Genomic DNA, 19,563 nt, shown 5'->3' on the forward strand with positions numbered 1-19,563 from the left:
TCTTTGATCTCCTGTCAACGGCCCGACAACGACCGCAGCCGCGGGGGGCGCCAGCCGGCCGGCCTCCTTAGCTTAGGCCCCTCCCACCAGCAGCAGCCGTGCCGAGTGAGCTGCAAGCGAAAGCGGACCGTCGGCACCTGCGGGCAGAGGCAAGGGGCAGCGCTCTCTCGGGAGGGACGGGGACACACACACACCTGCCTGCCTGCCGAAAAAAAGAAAGAAAAGGTGTATATACTAAGTTTTTTGGAGGGAAAACGGCCGGCTGTCGAAAGGGGCCCGCCTGCAAGGACGGGGACACACACACACACACACACACACACACACACACACACACACACACACACACAAGCCACGCCTGCCTCCCTGGAAAAAGGAGGAAAAAACTAAGTTTTTTGGAGGGAAAACGCACGGGAGCCGAAAAGGGGGCCGGCCTGCTTGCCGAGAGAGTCGAGGCGCGGGAAAGTGCACGGAGGGAGCACGGGAACGGGGAGGGGGAGAGAGAGAGACACAGAGACACACAGATGGACGAGAGACGAGACCGGAGAGGAAGGAGCTCCGGTCCACCTCGCTTGCTTGCTAGCTACGTCTGTCTTTTCACCGCTGAGAGAAGGTAGTGCACCGTTCCCGGAGGCGCTGCAATACCGGGCCGATGCGTGGAGAGGACGGAGCAAGCTCCTGATCCAGCTCCCTGTTCCAAAAATCCGTTTAATATGTGGTCCCCCGATGGGGGACGTATCAGATATTAAACTGATAAGAACAGATACTACACTTGATCTTAGCCAAAAGGCCGAGAAGCGATGCCCGACGCCGGCCTTGGGCGGTGGGCGGGCGCGCGGGCGTCCGGCTGGCGCGCAGCGGCGCAGGCCGACGCCTCTGGAGCCCGGTCCGCACGCGGCTGCCGGCCGCCCGGACTCCGCTCTCCCCCTCTCTTGCCTGCCTGCTTGCTCGCCTGCCTGCCCGCCAGTCCCGGGCGGGGGCCCTGCTCTTTGATCTCCTGTCAACGGCCCGACAACGACCGCAGCCGCGGGGGGCGCCAGCCGGCCGGCCTCCTTAGCTTAGGCCCCTCCCACCAGCAGCAGCCGTGCCGAGTGAGCTGCAAGCGAAAGCGGACCGTCGGCACCTGCGGGCAGAGGCAAGGGGCAGCGCTCTCTCGGGAGGGACGGGGACACACACACACCTGCCTGCCTGCCGAAAAAAAGAAAGAAAAGGTGTATATACTAAGTTTTTTGGAGGGAAAACGGCCGGCTGTCGAAAGGGGCCCGCCTGCAAGGACGGGGACACACACACACACACACACACACACACACACACACACACACACACACACACAAGCCACGCCTGCCTCCCTGGAAAAAGGAGGAAAAAACTAAGTTTTTTGGAGGGAAAACGCACGGGAGCCGAAAAGGGGGCCGGCCTGCTTGCCGAGAGAGTCGAGGCGCGGGAAAGTGCACGGAGGGAGCACGGGAACGGGGAGGGGGAGAGAGAGAGACACAGAGACACACAGATGGACGAGAGACGAGACCGGAGAGGAAGGAGCTCCGGTCCACCTCGCTTGCTTGCTAGCTACGTCTGTCTTTTCACCGCTGAGAGAAGGTAGTGCACCGTTCCCGGAGGCGCTGCAATACCGGGCCGATGCGTGGAGAGGACGGAGCAAGCTCCTGATCCAGCTCCCTGTTCCAAAAATCCGTTTAATATGTGGTCCCCCGATGGGGGACGTATCAGATATTAAACTGATAAGAACAGATACTACACTTGATCTTAGCCAAAAGGCCGAGAAGCGATGCCCGACGCCGGCCTTGGGCGGGCGCGCGGGCGTCCGGCTGGCGCGCAGCGGCGCAGGCCGACGCCTCTGGAGCCCGGTCCGCACGCGGCTGCCGGCCGCCCGGACTCCGCTCTCCCCCTCTCTTGCCTGCCTGCTTGCTCGCCTGCCTGCCCGCCAGTCCCGGGCGGGGGCCCTGCTCTTTGATCTCCTGTCAACGGCCCGACAACGACCGCAGCCGCGGGGGGCGCCAGCCGGCCGGCCTCCTTAGCTTAGGCCCCTCCCACCAGCAGCAGCCGTGCCGAGTGAGCTGCAAGCGAAAGCGGACCGTCGGCACCTGCGGGCAGAGGCAAGGGGCAGCGCTCTCTCGGGAGGGACGGGGACACACACACACCTGCCTGCCTGCCGAAAAAAAGAAAGAAAAGGTGTATATACTAAGTTTTTTGGAGGGAAAACGGCCGGCTGTCGAAAGGGGCCCGCCTGCAAGGACGGGGACACACACACACACACACACACACACACACACACACACACACACACACACACAAGCCACGCCTGCCTCCCTGGAAAAAGGAGGAAAAAACTAAGTTTTTTGGAGGGAAAACGCACGGGAGCCGAAAAGGGGGCCGGCCTGCTTGCCGAGAGAGTCGAGGCGCGGGAAAGTGCACGGAGGGAGCACGGGAACGGGGAGGGGGAGAGAGAGAGACACAGAGACACACAGATGGACGAGAGACGAGACCGGAGAGGAAGGAGCTCCGGTCCACCTCGCTTGCTTGCTAGCTACGTCTGTCTTTTCACCGCTGAGAGAAGGTAGTGCACCGTTCCCGGAGGCGCTGCAATACCGGGCCGATGCGTGGAGAGGACGGAGCAAGCTCCTGATCCAGCTCCCTGTTCCAAAAATCCGTTTAATATGTGGTCCCCCGATGGGGGACGTATCAGATATTAAACTGATAAGAACAGATACTACACTTGATCTTAGCCAAAAGGCCGAGAAGCGATGCCCGACGCCGGCCTTGGGCGGGCGCGCGGGCGTCCGGCTGGCGCGCAGCGGCGCAGGCCGACGCCTCTGGAGCCCGGTCCGCACGCGGCTGCCGGCCGCCCGGACTCCGCTCTCCCCCTCTCTTGCCTGCCTGCTTGCTCGCCTGCCTGCCCGCCAGTCCCGGGCGGGGGCCCTGCTCTTTGATCTCCTGTCAACGGCCCGACAACGACCGCAGCCGCGGGGGGCGCCAGCCGGCCGGCCTCCTTAGCTTAGGCCCCTCCCACCAGCAGCAGCCGTGCCGAGTGAGCTGCAAGCGAAAGCGGACCGTCGGCACCTGCGGGCAGAGGCAAGGGGCAGCGCTCTCTCGGGAGGGACGGGGACACACACACACCTGCCTGCCTGCCGAAAAAAAGAAAGAAAAGGTGTATATACTAAGTTTTTTGGAGGGAAAACGGCCGGCTGTCGAAAGGGGCCCGCCTGCAAGGACGGGGACACACACACACACACACACACACACACACACACACACACACACACACACACAAGCCACGCCTGCCTCCCTGGAAAAAGGAGGAAAAAACTAAGTTTTTTGGAGGGAAAACGCACGGGAGCCGAAAAGGGGGCCGGCCTGCTTGCCGAGAGAGTCGAGGCGCGGGAAAGTGCACGGAGGGAGCACGGGAACGGGGAGGGGGAGAGAGAGAGACACAGAGACACACAGATGGACGAGAGACGAGACCGGAGAGGAAGGAGCTCCGGTCCACCTCGCTTGCTTGCTAGCTACGTCTGTCTTTTCACCGCTGAGAGAAGGTAGTGCACCGTTCCCGGAGGCGCTGCAATACCGGGCCGATGCGTGGAGAGGACGGAGCAAGCTCCTGATCCAGCTCCCTGTTCCAAAAATCCGTTTAATATGTGGTCCCCCGATGGGGGACGTATCAGATATTAAACTGATAAGAACAGATACTACACTTGATCTTAGCCAAAAGGCCGAGAAGCGATGCCCGACGCCGGCCTTGGGCGGGCGCGCGGGCGTCCGGCTGGCGCGCAGCGGCGCAGGCCGACGCCTCTGGAGCCCGGTCCGCACGCGGCTGCCGGCCGCCCGGACTCCGCTCTCCCCCTCTCTTGCCTGCCTGCTTGCTCGCCTGCCTGCCCGCCAGTCCCGGGCGGGGGCCCTGCTCTTTGATCTCCTGTCAACGGCCCGACAACGACCGCAGCCGCGGGGGGCGCCAGCCGGCCGGCCTCCTTAGCTTAGGCCCCTCCCACCAGCAGCAGCCGTGCCGAGTGAGCTGCAAGCGAAAGCGGACCGTCGGCACCTGCGGGCAGAGGCAAGGGGCAGCGCTCTCTCGGGAGGGACGGGGACACACACACACCTGCCTGCCTGCCGAAAAAAAGAAAGAAAAGGTGTATATACTAAGTTTTTTGGAGGGAAAACGGCCGGCTGTCGAAAGGGGCCCGCCTGCAAGGACGGGGACACACACACACACACACACACACACACACACACACACACACACACACACACAAGCCACGCCTGCCTCCCTGGAAAAAGGAGGAAAAAACTAAGTTTTTTGGAGGGAAAACGCACGGGAGCCGAAAAGGGGGCCGGCCTGCTTGCCGAGAGAGTCGAGGCGCGGGAAAGTGCACGGAGGGAGCACGGGAACGGGGAGGGGGAGAGAGAGAGACACAGAGACACACAGATGGACGAGAGACGAGACCGGAGAGGAAGGAGCTCCGGTCCACCTCGCTTGCTTGCTAGCTACGTCTGTCTTTTCACCGCTGAGAGAAGGTAGTGCACCGTTCCCGGAGGCGCTGCAATACCGGGCCGATGCGTGGAGAGGACGGAGCAAGCTCCTGATCCAGCTCCCTGTTCCAAAAATCCGTTTAATATGTGGTCCCCCGATGGGGGACGTATCAGATATTAAACTGATAAGAACAGATACTACACTTGATCTTAGCCAAAAGGCCGAGAAGCGATGCCCGACGCCGGCCTTGGGCGGGCGCGCGGGCGTCCGGCTGGCGCGCAGCGGCGCAGGCCGACGCCTCTGGAGCCCGGTCCGCACGCGGCTGCCGGCCGCCCGGACTCCGCTCTCCCCCTCTCTTGCCTGCCTGCTTGCTCGCCTGCCTGCCCGCCAGTCCCGGGCGGGGGCCCTGCTCTTTGATCTCCTGTCAACGGCCCGACAACGACCGCAGCCGCGGGGGGCGCCAGCCGGCCGGCCTCCTTAGCTTAGGCCCCTCCCACCAGCAGCAGCCGTGCCGAGTGAGCTGCAAGCGAAAGCGGACCGTCGGCACCTGCGGGCAGAGGCAAGGGGCAGCGCTCTCTCGGGAGGGACGGGGACACACACACACCTGCCTGCCTGCCGAAAAAAAGAAAGAAAAGGTGTATATACTAAGTTTTTTGGAGGGAAAACGGCCGGCTGTCGAAAGGGGCCCGCCTGCAAGGACGGGGACACACACACACACACACACACACACACACACACACACACACACACACACACAAGCCACGCCTGCCTCCCTGGAAAAAGGAGGAAAAAACTAAGTTTTTTGGAGGGAAAACGCACGGGAGCCGAAAAGGGGGCCGGCCTGCTTGCCGAGAGAGTCGAGGCGCGGGAAAGTGCACGGAGGGAGCACGGGAACGGGGAGGGGGAGAGAGAGAGACACAGAGACACACAGATGGACGAGAGACGAGACCGGAGAGGAAGGAGCTCCGGTCCACCTCGCTTGCTTGCTAGCTACGTCTGTCTTTTCACCGCTGAGAGAAGGTAGTGCACCGTTCCCGGAGGCGCTGCAATACCGGGCCGATGCGTGGAGAGGACGGAGCAAGCTCCTGATCCAGCTCCCTGTTCCAAAAATCCGTTTAATATGTGGTCCCCCGATGGGGGACGTATCAGATATTAAACTGATAAGAACAGATACTACACTTGATCTTAGCCAAAAGGCCGAGAAGCGATGCCCGACGCCGGCCTTGGGCGGGCGCGCGGGCGTCCGGCTGGCGCGCAGCGGCGCAGGCCGACGCCTCTGGAGCCCGGTCCGCACGCGGCTGCCGGCCGCCCGGACTCCGCTCTCCCCCTCTCTTGCCTGCCTGCTTGCTCGCCTGCCTGCCCGCCAGTCCCGGGCGGGGGCCCTGCTCTTTGATCTCCTGTCAACGGCCCGACAACGACCGCAGCCGCGGGGGGCGCCAGCCGGCCGGCCTCCTTAGCTTAGGCCCCTCCCACCAGCAGCAGCCGTGCCGAGTGAGCTGCAAGCGAAAGCGGACCGTCGGCACCTGCGGGCAGAGGCAAGGGGCAGCGCTCTCTCGGGAGGGACGGGGACACACACACACCTGCCTGCCTGCCGAAAAAAAGAAAGAAAAGGTGTATATACTAAGTTTTTTGGAGGGAAAACGGCCGGCTGTCGAAAGGGGCCCGCCTGCAAGGACGGGGACACACACACACACACACACACACACACACACACACACACACACACACACACAAGCCACGCCTGCCTCCCTGGAAAAAGGAGGAAAAAACTAAGTTTTTTGGAGGGAAAACGCACGGGAGCCGAAAAGGGGGCCGGCCTGCTTGCCGAGAGAGTCGAGGCGCGGGAAAGTGCACGGAGGGAGCACGGGAACGGGGAGGGGGAGAGAGAGAGACACAGAGACACACAGATGGACGAGAGACGAGACCGGAGAGGAAGGAGCTCCGGTCCACCTCGCTTGCTTGCTAGCTACGTCTGTCTTTTCACCGCTGAGAGAAGGTAGTGCACCGTTCCCGGAGGCGCTGCAATACCGGGCCGATGCGTGGAGAGGACGGAGCAAGCTCCTGATCCAGCTCCCTGTTCCAAAAATCCGTTTAATATGTGGTCCCCCGATGGGGGACGTATCAGATATTAAACTGATAAGAACAGATACTACACTTGATCTTAGCCAAAAGGCCGAGAAGCGATGCCCGACGCCGGCCTTGGGCGGGCGCGCGGGCGTCCGGCTGGCGCGCAGCGGCGCAGGCCGACGCCTCTGGAGCCCGGTCCGCACGCGGCTGCCGGCCGCCCGGACTCCGCTCTCCCCCTCTCTTGCCTGCCTGCTTGCTCGCCTGCCTGCCCGCCAGTCCCGGGCGGGGGCCCTGCTCTTTGATCTCCTGTCAACGGCCCGACAACGACCGCAGCCGCGGGGGGCGCCAGCCGGCCGGCCTCCTTAGCTTAGGCCCCTCCCACCAGCAGCAGCCGTGCCGAGTGAGCTGCAAGCGAAAGCGGACCGTCGGCACCTGCGGGCAGAGGCAAGGGGCAGCGCTCTCTCGGGAGGGACGGGGACACACACACACCTGCCTGCCTGCCGAAAAAAAGAAAGAAAAGGTGTATATACTAAGTTTTTTGGAGGGAAAACGGCCGGCTGTCGAAAGGGGCCCGCCTGCAAGGACGGGGACACACACACACACACACACACACACACACACACACACACACACACACACACACAAGCCACGCCTGCCTCCCTGGAAAAAGGAGGAAAAAACTAAGTTTTTTGGAGGGAAAACGCACGGGAGCCGAAAAGGGGGCCGGCCTGCTTGCCGAGAGAGTCGAGGCGCGGGAAAGTGCACGGAGGGAGCACGGGAACGGGGAGGGGGAGAGAGAGAGACACAGAGACACACAGATGGACGAGAGACGAGACCGGAGAGGAAGGAGCTCCGGTCCACCTCGCTTGCTTGCTAGCTACGTCTGTCTTTTCACCGCTGAGAGAAGGTAGTGCACCGTTCCCGGAGGCGCTGCAATACCGGGCCGATGCGTGGAGAGGACGGAGCAAGCTCCTGATCCAGCTCCCTGTTCCAAAAATCCGTTTAATATGTGGTCCCCCGATGGGGGACGTATCAGATATTAAACTGATAAGAACAGATACTACACTTGATCTTAGCCAAAAGGCCGAGAAGCGATGCCCGACGCCGGCCTTGGGCGGGCGCGCGGGCGTCCGGCTGGCGCGCAGCGGCGCAGGCCGACGCCTCTGGAGCCCGGTCCGCACGCGGCTGCCGGCCGCCCGGACTCCGCTCTCCCCCTCTCTTGCCTGCCTGCTTGCTCGCCTGCCTGCCCGCCAGTCCCGGGCGGGGGCCCTGCTCTTTGATCTCCTGTCAACGGCCCGACAACGACCGCAGCCGCGGGGGGCGCCAGCCGGCCGGCCTCCTTAGCTTAGGCCCCTCCCACCAGCAGCAGCCGTGCCGAGTGAGCTGCAAGCGAAAGCGGACCGTCGGCACCTGCGGGCAGAGGCAAGGGGCAGCGCTCTCTCGGGAGGGACGGGGACACACACACACCTGCCTGCCTGCCGAAAAAAAGAAAGAAAAGGTGTATATACTAAGTTTTTTGGAGGGAAAACGGCCGGCTGTCGAAAGGGGCCCGCCTGCAAGGACGGGGACACACACACACACACACACACACACACACACACACACACACACACACACAAGCCACGCCTGCCTCCCTGGAAAAAGGAGGAAAAAACTAAGTTTTTTGGAGGGAAAACGCACGGGAGCCGAAAAGGGGGCCGGCCTGCTTGCCGAGAGAGTCGAGGCGCGGGAAAGTGCACGGAGGGAGCACGGGAACGGGGAGGGGGAGAGAGAGAGACACAGAGACACACAGATGGACGAGAGACGAGACCGGAGAGGAAGGAGCTCCGGTCCACCTCGCTTGCTTGCTAGCTACGTCTGTCTTTTCACCGCTGAGAGAAGGTAGTGCACCGTTCCCGGAGGCGCTGCAATACCGGGCCGATGCGTGGAGAGGACGGAGCAAGCTCCTGATCCAGCTCCCTGTTCCAAAAATCCGTTTAATATGTGGTCCCCCGATGGGGGACGTATCAGATATTAAACTGATAAGAACAGATACTACACTTGATCTTAGCCAAAAGGCCGAGAAGCGATGCCCGACGCCGGCCTTGGGCGGGCGCGCGGGCGTCCGGCTGGCGCGCAGCGGCGCAGGCCGACGCCTCTGGAGCCCGGTCCGCACGCGGCTGCCGGCCGCCCGGACTCCGCTCTCCCCCTCTCTTGCCTGCCTGCTTGCTCGCCTGCCTGCCCGCCAGTCCCGGGCGGGGGCCCTGCTCTTTGATCTCCTGTCAACGGCCCGACAACGACCGCAGCCGCGGGGGGCGCCAGCCGGCCGGCCTCCTTAGCTTAGGCCCCTCCCACCAGCAGCAGCCGTGCCGAGTGAGCTGCAAGCGAAAGCGGACCGTCGGCACCTGCGGGCAGAGGCAAGGGGCAGCGCTCTCTCGGGAGGGACGGGGACACACACACACCTGCCTGCCTGCCGAAAAAAAGAAAGAAAAGGTGTATATACTAAGTTTTTTGGAGGGAAAACGGCCGGCTGTCGAAAGGGGCCCGCCTGCAAGGACGGGGACACACACACACACACACACACACACACACACACACACACACACACACACACAAGCCACGCCTGCCTCCCTGGAAAAAGGAGGAAAAAACTAAGTTTTTTGGAGGGAAAACGCACGGGAGCCGAAAAGGGGGCCGGCCTGCTTGCCGAGAGAGTCGAGGCGCGGGAAAGTGCACGGAGGGAGCACGGGAACGGGGAGGGGGAGAGAGAGAGACACAGAGACACACAGATGGACGAGAGACGAGACCGGAGAGGAAGGAGCTCCGGTCCACCTCGCTTGCTTGCTAGCTACGTCTGTCTTTTCACCGCTGAGAGAAGGTAGTGCACCGTTCCCGGAGGCGCTGCAATACCGGGCCGATGCGTGGAGAGGACGGAGCAAGCTCCTGATCCAGCTCCCTGTTCCAAAAATCCGTTTAATATGTGGTCCCCCGATGGGGGACGTATCAGATATTAAACTGATAAGAACAGATTTTTTTTTTTGTTTTTTATTACAAAAATACAAAATACAACAAACCAAAAAACACATGGACATCCGAAAAACAAAATCCAAAACCAAAAAGTCACAAAACATGTCAAACTAACAGAAACCATTCATTATCATAATCCCGCCCCTTATGCAAAAACCAGTCCCTCCCCAATCCTCAAATTACTCCCGCATCCTCAGAAAAGACGAAAAATACAAACACAAAAAAAAAACCTTCAATACATACACTGCACACCAGAAAACACCCCAATGAAAAACAACCCCTCCCGATGGTCTTTCGCCGCTGCGGAACCCCTCCTTTGAACGACCCATTGGATGGGTCTTGCGCTGTCCTGCCACACCTTCCAGGCGATGCCTTCCGCTGCGTCGACCCTTCCGTGGCCGACCAAGTCCTCCCAGGAAGCCCAAAGAAAGAACCTGACAAGGCTAATTGTCCAACATCAAAAAAGTCCACAGAAACCTTGTCAATCAGCAAAATCAAACATACAGAAACACGAATAACAAAAACAAAACCCCGCGAGAAGCCTATCAAATCATGAAACAACAAAAAAAACAAAACAGCAGTAGTCAGACATCAGCCAATACCTTCCACTTTTCCTTAACAGCGTGGAAACTCCACTTCCTTTTATCTGTGGCCACCATACATCTGACATCCCATAGGACTTTATTCCACACCCCCCCCACATCACATGTCACTCCCTTCTTCACCAGTAAATTTCTTGCGGCCCACAGTTCAATTTTCACAAAACTTATCAAAAACCATAACAAAAAAACCGTTCCTTTCGTTCTCCCCCCCCCCCTCACACCAAACATTATTGTCGCAAGGTTCAATGCAAAAGTGCAATCTATGGCTCCCAAAAGAGCGTTACTCTTTTCCCACACTTTTTGAGCAAAATTGCACGACCAAAAAACATGCTCGATGCTCTCCTCGAAATGACAACCCGTTCGGGGGCACCCAACCTGCTTGGTCAACTTATGCTTATATAGCACAGTTCTTACAGGGAGCCTCTTCCACACCGTTAACCAATTAAGGTCCAGACAGTCCAGACGCAAACCCTTAGGCTGCACTCTTCCCCAGATCTCGTCAGCGACGCCCCCCACAACCCTGGCTTCTGCTCTTTCTATTATAGCGCAATACAGTGCCCTGTGGTCCAGCAGCTCCGACTCATCCACCGACTCCAGATGCTTCCTTATCCAGGACACTGCATGCCTGTAATGCCAGGGTAGATCTTCTCCGTGGGGGACGTCGTTCTTCCAGCTGGTGAGTCTGCGCATGCTGTTCGATAACCAAAATCTCACAAAGTACTGGTAATCATGTGACACAGGCTGTTTCAAAGCAGCACACAAACCAGACACAAACAAACAGTTCAGCTTAATCGGCATGTTTGGTACTGATCTGCCCCCCTTTTCTATGGGTCTATACATATCAACCCGTCTTACATATTCGTATTTTTTGTTCCACACAAAACGAAAAACTTCTCTGACCAGATACCTATTATACCTAGCCGGCATAGGATACACATTTGCTAAATACGTGAGGGCAGGCAACACGTCTGTTTTTAATACAATTACCTTCTCGATATAAGTAAGCCTCCTGTCGCCCCATCGGAGTAGTCTTTTCCTGACTACCTCCAAAGCCTCTTGCCAGCTGCTATGAATAGTACTTTGGTCATGAAAAGAAACCCCCAAAACTTTCAGAGGACCTCTGCAGCAATTCAGGCCGCAGAGACTCCCTTTTTCGCCCCTCCAACACCCGAAATATTTGATTTTGCTTTTTTGTCTATTTAACTTTGCTCCAGACATCCGGGCAAAGCCATCAAAAAGCCCCAGAGCCTCCTGCAGACTTTCCTTCGACCCTACCATCAAAGTGATGTCATCAGCGTACAAAGTCATCTTCACTCGCCCCCCGCCACTCCCAGGCAACATTATGCCTTCCACACGCGGGCTCGCGTTAACCATCCTCACAAAGGGTTCCAAGTACAGCACAAATAATAGCGGCGACAACGGGCATCCTTGTCTCACGCCCACCTTCTGTTCTACCAGTTTCCCCAGGAATCCATTCACCACCACCCTACTCCCTACTTGCTTATACAAGGTCTTTAGCCACCCAATAAAAAGCACGCCGAAACCCATCCTTTCCATCACAGCCCACAAGAACTGATGCGACACTCTATCAAAGGCCTTCTCCAAATCCAGGCTCACCAGTGCAAGGGGGATGTTCCTCTGCTCAGACCACGCTATTGTGTCCCTAACCAGCTGCAATGACCAGGTAATTTTCCTTCCCTGGACCCCACACGTCTGATCTTTCCCAATCACTTTGTCCAACACTCCTTTCATCCTATTAACTAACACCTTTGCGAAAAGTTTATAGTCCGAGCAGAGCATTGTTAAAGGCCTCCAATTCGCAAGCTCTGTCGGTTGGCCTTTTTTATACAACAGAGTCAAAACCCCTTCACTCATCGATCTTCCCAGGACGCCCATGCAAAAAACCTCCCTCATTACCTCGAGCAAGATCGGCCCCAATATACCCCAGAAAGTCCTATAAAATTCTGATGGCAGACCATCAATTCCAGGCACTTTCCCATCTTTTGTGTCAGCTAAGGCCAACCTAAGCTCCTCTAATGTGAAAGGGCTTTCTAAGAGGGCCCTACTCTCCTCCGGCAGCTGTGAAACAATACAATCCAGAGAGGTGAGATCTATCTCTCTTCCCATCTCTTTTTCAGAAAAGAGACACTGATAATAGTCAAACACTGCCTCCAACATACCGTCTATGCCTGCCACTATCGTGCTCTCACCCACTCGAACCCCATCCAGCCGTCTTTTAGCCTGCTGCTTTCTCACCTGTCTAAAAAGATAAGAGACGCAGGTCCCTTGCTGCAGGGATGAGTCTACCCGGGTCTTAAAAATGAAACTCTTTGCCCTCTCCTCGTGATACGCCCTTAACTGCCTCTTAGAAGCTGCCACCTCAGTCATGTCCACTGACACCCCATCATTAAGAAGAGCATAAAGCTTATTCAGCCCTTCCTGGAGCAGCCTCCCCTCTTTCCTTACTTTTTTCTGACGTTCCAGACAATAGAACCTCGTTTCACTTTTAACTTTCTTCTTAGTCTGCTCCCACCAGTCCAACACAGAGACACGCTGTTGCCTTCCTGCCCACCACCTGTTCAAATTCAGACTCATACGATCCACATACTCTCTCTCTCCCAAAACCGCAACATTCATTCTCCACACACCCTTCCCATACATTCCGCCTGCCAGGCTCAAATCCACTTCTACAATATCGTGATCCGAAAGCCAGGCCGGGCGAGTGGTGATTCCTCCAACTGCCACCTCCCTAGATACAAAAACATAATCAAGACGTTTTGCCACACCTGACGCGTTCCTCCAGGTAGGCACCACCCCTTTTCCTTGAAAACGCACTGCACTATCAACTAAATTGAAGCGCGTCAGCAGTGTGCGCAGCTGCTTTGCCCCCGCCTCTTCCTTATTAACGAGGTCGACATTAAAATCACCACCGACGACCAGAAGCCTATTTGTGGCGCACAAAGGGAACAGCTCTTTAAAAAAATCTGCCCTCATGGACCCTACAGCCGGAGCATAGACACACACGACTCTAAAACGACACTCACCAACACTCAAATCAACACTCAAAGCTCTGCCCGGCACCACTACAGCACTCCCTTCGACTAAAACATCCCGATTCCCAATCAACACACCCACACCCGACGAGTGAACCCCGCCCACACTCCACCTAGAATCCCCTCTATCCCACTCACGCGCAAAACCCACCACATCCCTATTATCCTTCAAATGAACCTCCTGTAAAAGACAGACATCAAAATTAAAAAGCCTCAAAGACTGGAAAACTGCAGTCCTTTTCACTTTGTTCCTCAGTCCCCTGGTATTTAAAGTGAGAACCTTAATGGCCATGAATAGTCACTTCACAGTTTTTCTTCCCACCTATCGATGATAGCCATCGCCGCTATATAAGCGTCCCGCACATCCGCTTCCTGACAGCCACTCACAGCCAATCTTGTGATTCTCCTAGCCGATCCATCGTTCTCGAGCTTCACTCCCGGAAATCTTTTGGGTATGTTTTTAAGTCCACCCGCCCTGCTCGGGAACCTCACAGTCCCGTTCTGCCATTCACACTTCTTTAAAAAAAAAGACGAGGCATCCAACTTTTTCACATACCGGCCATCCTTCCTATAAACCCCCGCAGCAAAGGCTTCCTTTGCCTTCCCAGCACTGTTCCTCCACTGCTTCACAAGATCAGAGAAAAGATATTTTTTCGCGATTATCTCTGAGTGGTTTCTTCCATATACTTGAATGCGCCTCACTTCTTTGCCAACGCACTCACACTTGTACTTAATTCCTTTCTTCTGCAGATCCTGCTCTTCAAACCCGGCTGGCCAATTGACCTCTCTGTTCTTCTCATGCCATTTGCAGAGGTCAATGAAGTCCCTGGGGAGGTCCGAGTCCAGCCAAAGGCCTTCCTCGCTCCCCAGCTTCTGCTCAGCCTGGACGCCCTCATCCGTCCCAGGTATGCAAGAAACATCGGATGACACTGAGCATTCTCCGGATTGGGGCAGGACAGGCCCCTCATCACGGACTTCACCCTCCTCAGGTGTGTAAGCTGCCACCAGGGCCTCTGAGACAGATGTTTCACTCAGTGTCAGATCCTCAACACCTCTATCAGCTTTCTTGGCCACTAGAGCATCCGACCCTTGCGCCTTCCTCTTTATGGATTTCTTCGACACTGACGGCCCTTCTTCTCCCCCTTCCTCCATCCTCTCATCCCAACTCACGCCCGGGGCACAGTGCACCTCCTGTCCGACTTCTATCACTGCCGCCTTCAAAAGGTCTAGTCCTGGCGTCTCTGAAACCTCTGAAAAGCCGTCAGTCTCCGAAAAATTTCCATCTGCTGGCTCGATTTGCATATGCAAATTTGACTCCGCCCCTGCCTCTGCTTCTCCCACCACTTCTCCGGTCTCCTCTCCTTCCTGGCCTTCCATTAAGAAGCCTCCGTCTTTTGAAAACCTTCGGCTTCCCTCTTTACCAGGCTCCCTATTTTCAGCCTCCTCACCACTGACACGGCCCGCACCTTCCGAAACTTCATCCACCTTCCTTCGTCTCTCCTCCTCATTCGCAGCACCTGGTCTCACACCTGCAGCACCACTAACAACTTCTGAAAAAGTCCTCTTCCGCAACGCACAGTCTTTAAACACATGCCCTGCACCGCCGCACAAATTACATCTTCTTTCTTCCTTGCATTCGGAAGATAAGTGACCAACCCCCTCACATCGTCTGCAAATTCGCTCCCTGCAATCCACTACATGGTGTCCCTCCTTTCTGCATCTCCTGCAGACCGAGGGCTGTCCATAATAAAATAAGTACCCCCTGTTGGAGCCTATCTCAAACGACGCCGGCGGGTGCAAAAGGCCGTCCGGAGACGACCCATCTGCTCTGAAGCGCACTCTGTAACGCCTCCGCCCTGTCCAATAATTCTTCCTGTCTATGAGCTTCACCCCTATGCCCTGAATGTCCACGAAGCGCTTCAAGAAACAAACTATGTCCTCTTCTGGCACATAGGGGTTAAACATCGTCACTGTCAAAGTTCTTAGCTCCCTGGCAAACAAAGGCTCCACATAGTAGTCGACAAAGGGCTTTTCCTCCCTCCTTCTGTTCACCACCGCCCAAACATTCCTGACAAGATCCTCTGAGATGAGCGAAAGGTCAAAACATCGCTTACCCGGGAAGTCTTGCAGGCAGAAAACGTCCTCGGGCTCCAAGCGCAAGGCAGCGCCGATCACCTCGTCCTCGAACTTGTCCCTCGAAACAAAATCCGTCTTCTCCCCGTCGTCTCGCTGCACAAACCGAACGGCATGCCGCACTCTCCCTTCTCTCGAAAAGGCTCCTCCTTCCATCGTCTCAAAAAAATGGCCGGAAAAAAAACCGCCACGCAAAAAAAGCTTCGAGTCTCCTCGAAAAAAAGCGATCCGTCTCTTCCTCTTTCTTCTGGCCAAGATGCAAGCTGCGGACAGGCCACACACTTGATCTTCGCCAAAAGGCCGAGAAGCGATGCCCGACGCCGGCCTTGGGCGGGCGCGCGGGCGTCCGGCTGGCGCGCAGCGGCGCAGGCCGACGCCTCTGGAGCCCGGTCCGCACGCGGCTGCCGGCCGCCCGGACTCCGCTCTCCCCCTCTCTTGCCTGCCTGCTTGCTCGCCTGCCTGCCCGCCAGTCCCGGGCGGGGGCCCTGCTCTTTGATCTCCTGTCAACGGCCCGACAACGACCGCAGCCGCGGGGGGCGCCAGCCGGCCGGCCTCCTTAGCTTAGGCCCCTCCCACCAGCAGCAGCCGTGCCGAGTGAGCTGCAAGCGAAAGCGGACCGTCGGCACCTGCGGGCAGAGGCAAGGGGCAGCGCTCTCTCGGGAGGGACGGGGACACACACACACCTGCCTGCCTGCCGAAAAAAAGAAAGAAAAGGTGTATATACTAAGTTTTTTGGAGGGAAAACGGCCGGCTGTCGAAAGGGGCCCGCCTGCAAGGACGGGGACACACACACACACACACACACACACACACACACACACACACACACACACAAGCCACGCCTGCCTCCCTGGAAAAAGGAGGAAAAAACTAAGTTTTTTGGAGGGAAAACGCACGGGAGCCGAAAAGGGGGCCGGCCTGCTTGCCGAGAGAGTCGAGGCGCGGGAAAGTGCACGGAGGGAGCACGGGAACGGGGAGGGGGAGAGAGAGAGACACAGAGACACACAGATGGACGAGAGACGAGACCGGAGAGGAAGGAGCTCCGGTCCACCTCGCTTGCTTGCTAGCTACGTCTGTCTTTTCACCGCTGAGAGAAGGTAGTGCACCGTTCCCGGAGGCGCTGCAATACCGGGCCGATGCGTGGAGAGGACGGAGCAAGCTCCTGATCCAGCTCCCTGTTCCAAAAATCCGTTTAATATGTGGTCCCCCGATGGGGGACGTATCAGATATTAAACTGATAAGAACAGATACTACACTTGATCTTAGCCAAAAGGCCGAGAAGCGATGCCCGACGCCGGCCTTGGGCGGGCGCGCGGGCGTCCGGCTGGCGCGCAGCGGCGCAGGCCGACGCCTCTGGAGCCCGGTCCGCACGCGGCTGCCGGCCGCCCGGACTCCGCTCTCCCCCTCTCTTGCCTGCCTGCTTGCTCGCCTGCCTGCCCGCCAGTCCCGGGCGGGGGCCCTGCTCTTTGATCTCCTGTCAACGGCCCGACAACGACCGCAGCCGCGGGGGGCGCCAGCCGGCCGGCCTCCTTAGCTTAGGCCCCTCCCACCAGCAGCAGCCGTGCCGAGTGAGCTGCAAGCGAAAGCGGACCGTCGGCACCTGCGGGCAGAGGCAAGGGGCAGCGCTCTCTCGGGAGGGACGGGGACACACACACACCTGCCTGCCTGCCGAAAAAAAGAAAGAAAAGGTGTATATACTAAGTTTTTTGGAGGGAAAACGGCCGGCTGTCGAAAGGGGCCCGCCTGCAAGGACGGGGACACACACACACACACACACACACACACACACACACACACACACACACACACAAGCCACGCCTGCCTCCCTGGAAAAAGGAGGAAAAAACTAAGTTTTTTGGAGGGAAAACGCACGGGAGCCGAAAAGGGGGCCGGCCTGCTTGCCGAGAGAGTCGAGGCGCGGGAAAGTGCACGGAGGGAGCACGGGAACGGGGAGGGGGAGAGAGAGAGACACAGAGACACACAGATGGACGAGAGACGAGACCGGAGAGGAAGGAGCTCCGGTCCACCTCGCTTGCTTGCTAGCTACGTCTGTCTTTTCACCGCTGAGAGAAGGTAGTGCACCGTTCCCGGAGGCGCTGCAATACCGGGCCGATGCGTGGAGAGGACGGAGCAAGCTCCTGATCCAGCTCCCTGTTCCAAAAATCCGTTTAATATGTGGTCCCCCGATGGGGGACGTATCAGATATTAAACTGATAAGAACAGATACTACACTTGATCTTAGCCAAAAGGCCGAGAAGCGATGCCCGACGCCGGCCTTGGGCGGGCGCGCGGGCGTCCGGCTGGCGCGCAGCGGCGCAGGCCGACGCCTCTGGAGCCCGGTCCGCACGCGGCTGCCGGCCGCCCGGACTCCGCTCTCCCCCTCTCTTGCCTGCCTGCTTGCTCGCCTGCCTGCCCGCCAGTCCCGGGCGGGGGCCCTGCTCTTTGATCTCCTGTCAACGGCCCGACAACGACCGCAGCCGCGGGGGGCGCCAGCCGGCCGGCCTCCTTAGCTTAGGCCCCTCCCACCAGCAGCAGCCGTGCCGAGTGAGCTGCAAGCGAAAGCGGACCGTCGGCACCTGCGGGCAGAGGCAAGGGGCAGCGCTCTCTCGGGAGGGACGGGGACACACACACACCTGCCTGCCTGCCGAAAAAAAGAAAGAAAAGGTGTATATACTAAGTTTTTTGGAGGGAAAACGGCCGGCTGTCGAAAGGGGCCCGCCTGCAAGGACGGGGACACACACACACACACACACACACACACACACACACACACACACACACACACACAAGCCACGCCTGCCTCCCTGGAAAAAGGAGGAAAAAACTAAGTTTTTTGGAGGGAAAACGCACGGGAGCCGAAAAGGGGGCCGGCCTGCTTGCCGAGAGAGTCGAGGCGCGGGAAAGTGCACGGAGGGAGCACGGGAACGGGGAGGGGGAGAGAGAGAGACACAGAGACACACAGATGGACGAGAGACGAGACCGGAGAGGAAGGAGCTCCGGTCCACCTCGCTTGCTTGCTAGCTACGTCTGTCTTTTCACCGCTGAGAGAAGGTAGTGCACCGTTCCCGGAGGCGCTGCAATACCGGGCCGATGCGTGGAGAGGACGGAGCAAGCTCCTGATCCAGCTCCCTGTTCCAAAAATCCGTTTAATATGTGGTCCCCCGATGGGGGACGTATCAGATATTAAACTGATAAGAACAGATACTACACTTGATCTTAGCCAAAAGGCCGAGAAGCGATGCCCGACGCCGGCCTTGGGCGGGCGCGCGGGCGTCCGGCTGGCGCGCAGCGGCGCAGGCCGACGCCTCTGGAGCCCGGTCCGCACGCGGCTGCCGGCCGCCCGGACTCCGCTCTCCCCCTCTCTTGCCTGCCTGCTTGCTCGCCTGCCTGCCCGCCAGTCCCGGGCGGGGGCCCTGCTCTTTGATCTCCTGTCAACGGCCCGACAACGACCGCAGCCGCGGGGGGCGCCAGCCGGCCGGCCTCCTTAGCTTAGGCCCCTCCCACCAGCAGCAGCCGTGCCGAGTGAGCTGCAAGCGAAAGCGGACCGTCGGCACCTGCGGGCAGAGGCAAGGGGCAGCGCTCTCTCGGGAGGGACGGGGACACACACACACCTGCCTGCCTGCCGAAAAAAAGAAAGAAAAGGTGTATATACTAAGTTTTTTGGAGGGAAAACGGCCGGCTGTCGAAAGGGGCCCGCCTGCAAGGACGGGGACACACACACACACACACACACACACACACACACACACACACACACACACACACAAGCCACGCCTGCCTCCCTGGAAAAAGGAGGAAAAAACTAAGTTTTTTGGAGGGAAAACGCACGGGAGCCGAAAAGGGGGCCGGCCTGCTTGCCGAGAGAGTCGAGGCGCGGGAAAGTGCACGGAGGGAGCACGGGAACGGGGAGGGGGAGAGAGAGAGACACAGAGACACACAGATGGACGAGAGACGAGACCGGAGAGGAAGGAGCTCCGGTCCACCTCGCTTGCTTGCTAGCTACGTCTGTCTTTTCACCGCTGAGAGAAGGTAGTGCACCGTTCCCGGAGGCGCTGCAATACCGGGCCGATGCGTGGAGAGGACGGAGCAAGCTCCTGATCCAGCTCCCTGTTCCAAAAATCCGTTTAATATGTGGTCCCCCGATGGGGGACGTATCAGATATTAAACTGATAAGAACAGATACTACACTTGATCTTAGCCAAAAGGCCGAGAAGCGATGCCCGAC

General features: G+C 58.4%; 14 non-coding genes across 14 annotated transcripts; all 14 read right to left on the minus strand.

Annotated features, from left to right (window-relative positions):
- Positions 1-608: 608 nt before the first annotated feature.
- Positions 609-799, minus strand: LOC148809265 (U2 spliceosomal RNA). Its single transcript, XR_016087614.1, has one exon. It is a non-coding gene; the product is annotated as a U2 spliceosomal RNA (small nuclear RNA).
- A 792-nt stretch (positions 800-1,591) lies between these two features.
- Positions 1,592-1,782, minus strand: LOC148809266 (U2 spliceosomal RNA). The gene has a single exon (XR_016087615.1). It is a non-coding gene; the product is annotated as a U2 spliceosomal RNA (small nuclear RNA).
- Positions 1,783-2,567: 785 nt separating this feature from the next.
- On the minus strand, positions 2,568-2,758 carry LOC148809267 (U2 spliceosomal RNA). The gene has a single exon (XR_016087616.1). It is a non-coding gene; the product is annotated as a U2 spliceosomal RNA (small nuclear RNA).
- A 785-nt stretch (positions 2,759-3,543) lies between these two features.
- Positions 3,544-3,734, minus strand: LOC148809268 (U2 spliceosomal RNA). Its single transcript, XR_016087617.1, has one exon. It is a non-coding gene; the product is annotated as a U2 spliceosomal RNA (small nuclear RNA).
- Positions 3,735-4,519: 785 nt separating this feature from the next.
- On the minus strand, positions 4,520-4,710 carry LOC148809269 (U2 spliceosomal RNA). The gene has a single exon (XR_016087618.1). It is a non-coding gene; the product is annotated as a U2 spliceosomal RNA (small nuclear RNA).
- Positions 4,711-5,495: 785 nt separating this feature from the next.
- LOC148809270 (U2 spliceosomal RNA) lies at positions 5,496-5,686 on the minus strand. Its single transcript, XR_016087619.1, has one exon. It is a non-coding gene; the product is annotated as a U2 spliceosomal RNA (small nuclear RNA).
- Positions 5,687-6,471: 785 nt separating this feature from the next.
- On the minus strand, positions 6,472-6,662 carry LOC148809271 (U2 spliceosomal RNA). Its single transcript, XR_016087620.1, has one exon. It is a non-coding gene; the product is annotated as a U2 spliceosomal RNA (small nuclear RNA).
- A 787-nt stretch (positions 6,663-7,449) lies between these two features.
- Positions 7,450-7,640, minus strand: LOC148809272 (U2 spliceosomal RNA). The gene has a single exon (XR_016087621.1). It is a non-coding gene; the product is annotated as a U2 spliceosomal RNA (small nuclear RNA).
- A 783-nt stretch (positions 7,641-8,423) lies between these two features.
- LOC148809273 (U2 spliceosomal RNA) lies at positions 8,424-8,614 on the minus strand. The gene has a single exon (XR_016087622.1). It is a non-coding gene; the product is annotated as a U2 spliceosomal RNA (small nuclear RNA).
- Positions 8,615-9,399: 785 nt separating this feature from the next.
- Positions 9,400-9,592, minus strand: LOC148809274 (U2 spliceosomal RNA). Its single transcript, XR_016087581.1, has one exon. It is a non-coding gene; the product is annotated as a U2 spliceosomal RNA (small nuclear RNA).
- A 6,841-nt stretch (positions 9,593-16,433) lies between these two features.
- Positions 16,434-16,624, minus strand: LOC148809275 (U2 spliceosomal RNA). Its single transcript, XR_016087624.1, has one exon. It is a non-coding gene; the product is annotated as a U2 spliceosomal RNA (small nuclear RNA).
- A 785-nt stretch (positions 16,625-17,409) lies between these two features.
- LOC148809276 (U2 spliceosomal RNA) lies at positions 17,410-17,600 on the minus strand. The gene has a single exon (XR_016087625.1). It is a non-coding gene; the product is annotated as a U2 spliceosomal RNA (small nuclear RNA).
- A 787-nt stretch (positions 17,601-18,387) lies between these two features.
- Positions 18,388-18,578, minus strand: LOC148809277 (U2 spliceosomal RNA). Its single transcript, XR_016087626.1, has one exon. It is a non-coding gene; the product is annotated as a U2 spliceosomal RNA (small nuclear RNA).
- A 787-nt stretch (positions 18,579-19,365) lies between these two features.
- Positions 19,366-19,556, minus strand: LOC148809278 (U2 spliceosomal RNA). Its single transcript, XR_016087627.1, has one exon. It is a non-coding gene; the product is annotated as a U2 spliceosomal RNA (small nuclear RNA).
- Positions 19,557-19,563: the final 7 nt, after the last annotated feature.

The sequence above is a fragment of the Atractosteus spatula genome, unplaced genomic scaffold (genome assembly GCF_055471065.1).
Source record: "Atractosteus spatula isolate fAtrSpa1 unplaced genomic scaffold, fAtrSpa1.hap1 Scaffold_149, whole genome shotgun sequence".
Classification (NCBI taxonomy): domain Eukaryota; kingdom Metazoa; phylum Chordata; class Actinopteri; order Semionotiformes; family Lepisosteidae; genus Atractosteus; species Atractosteus spatula.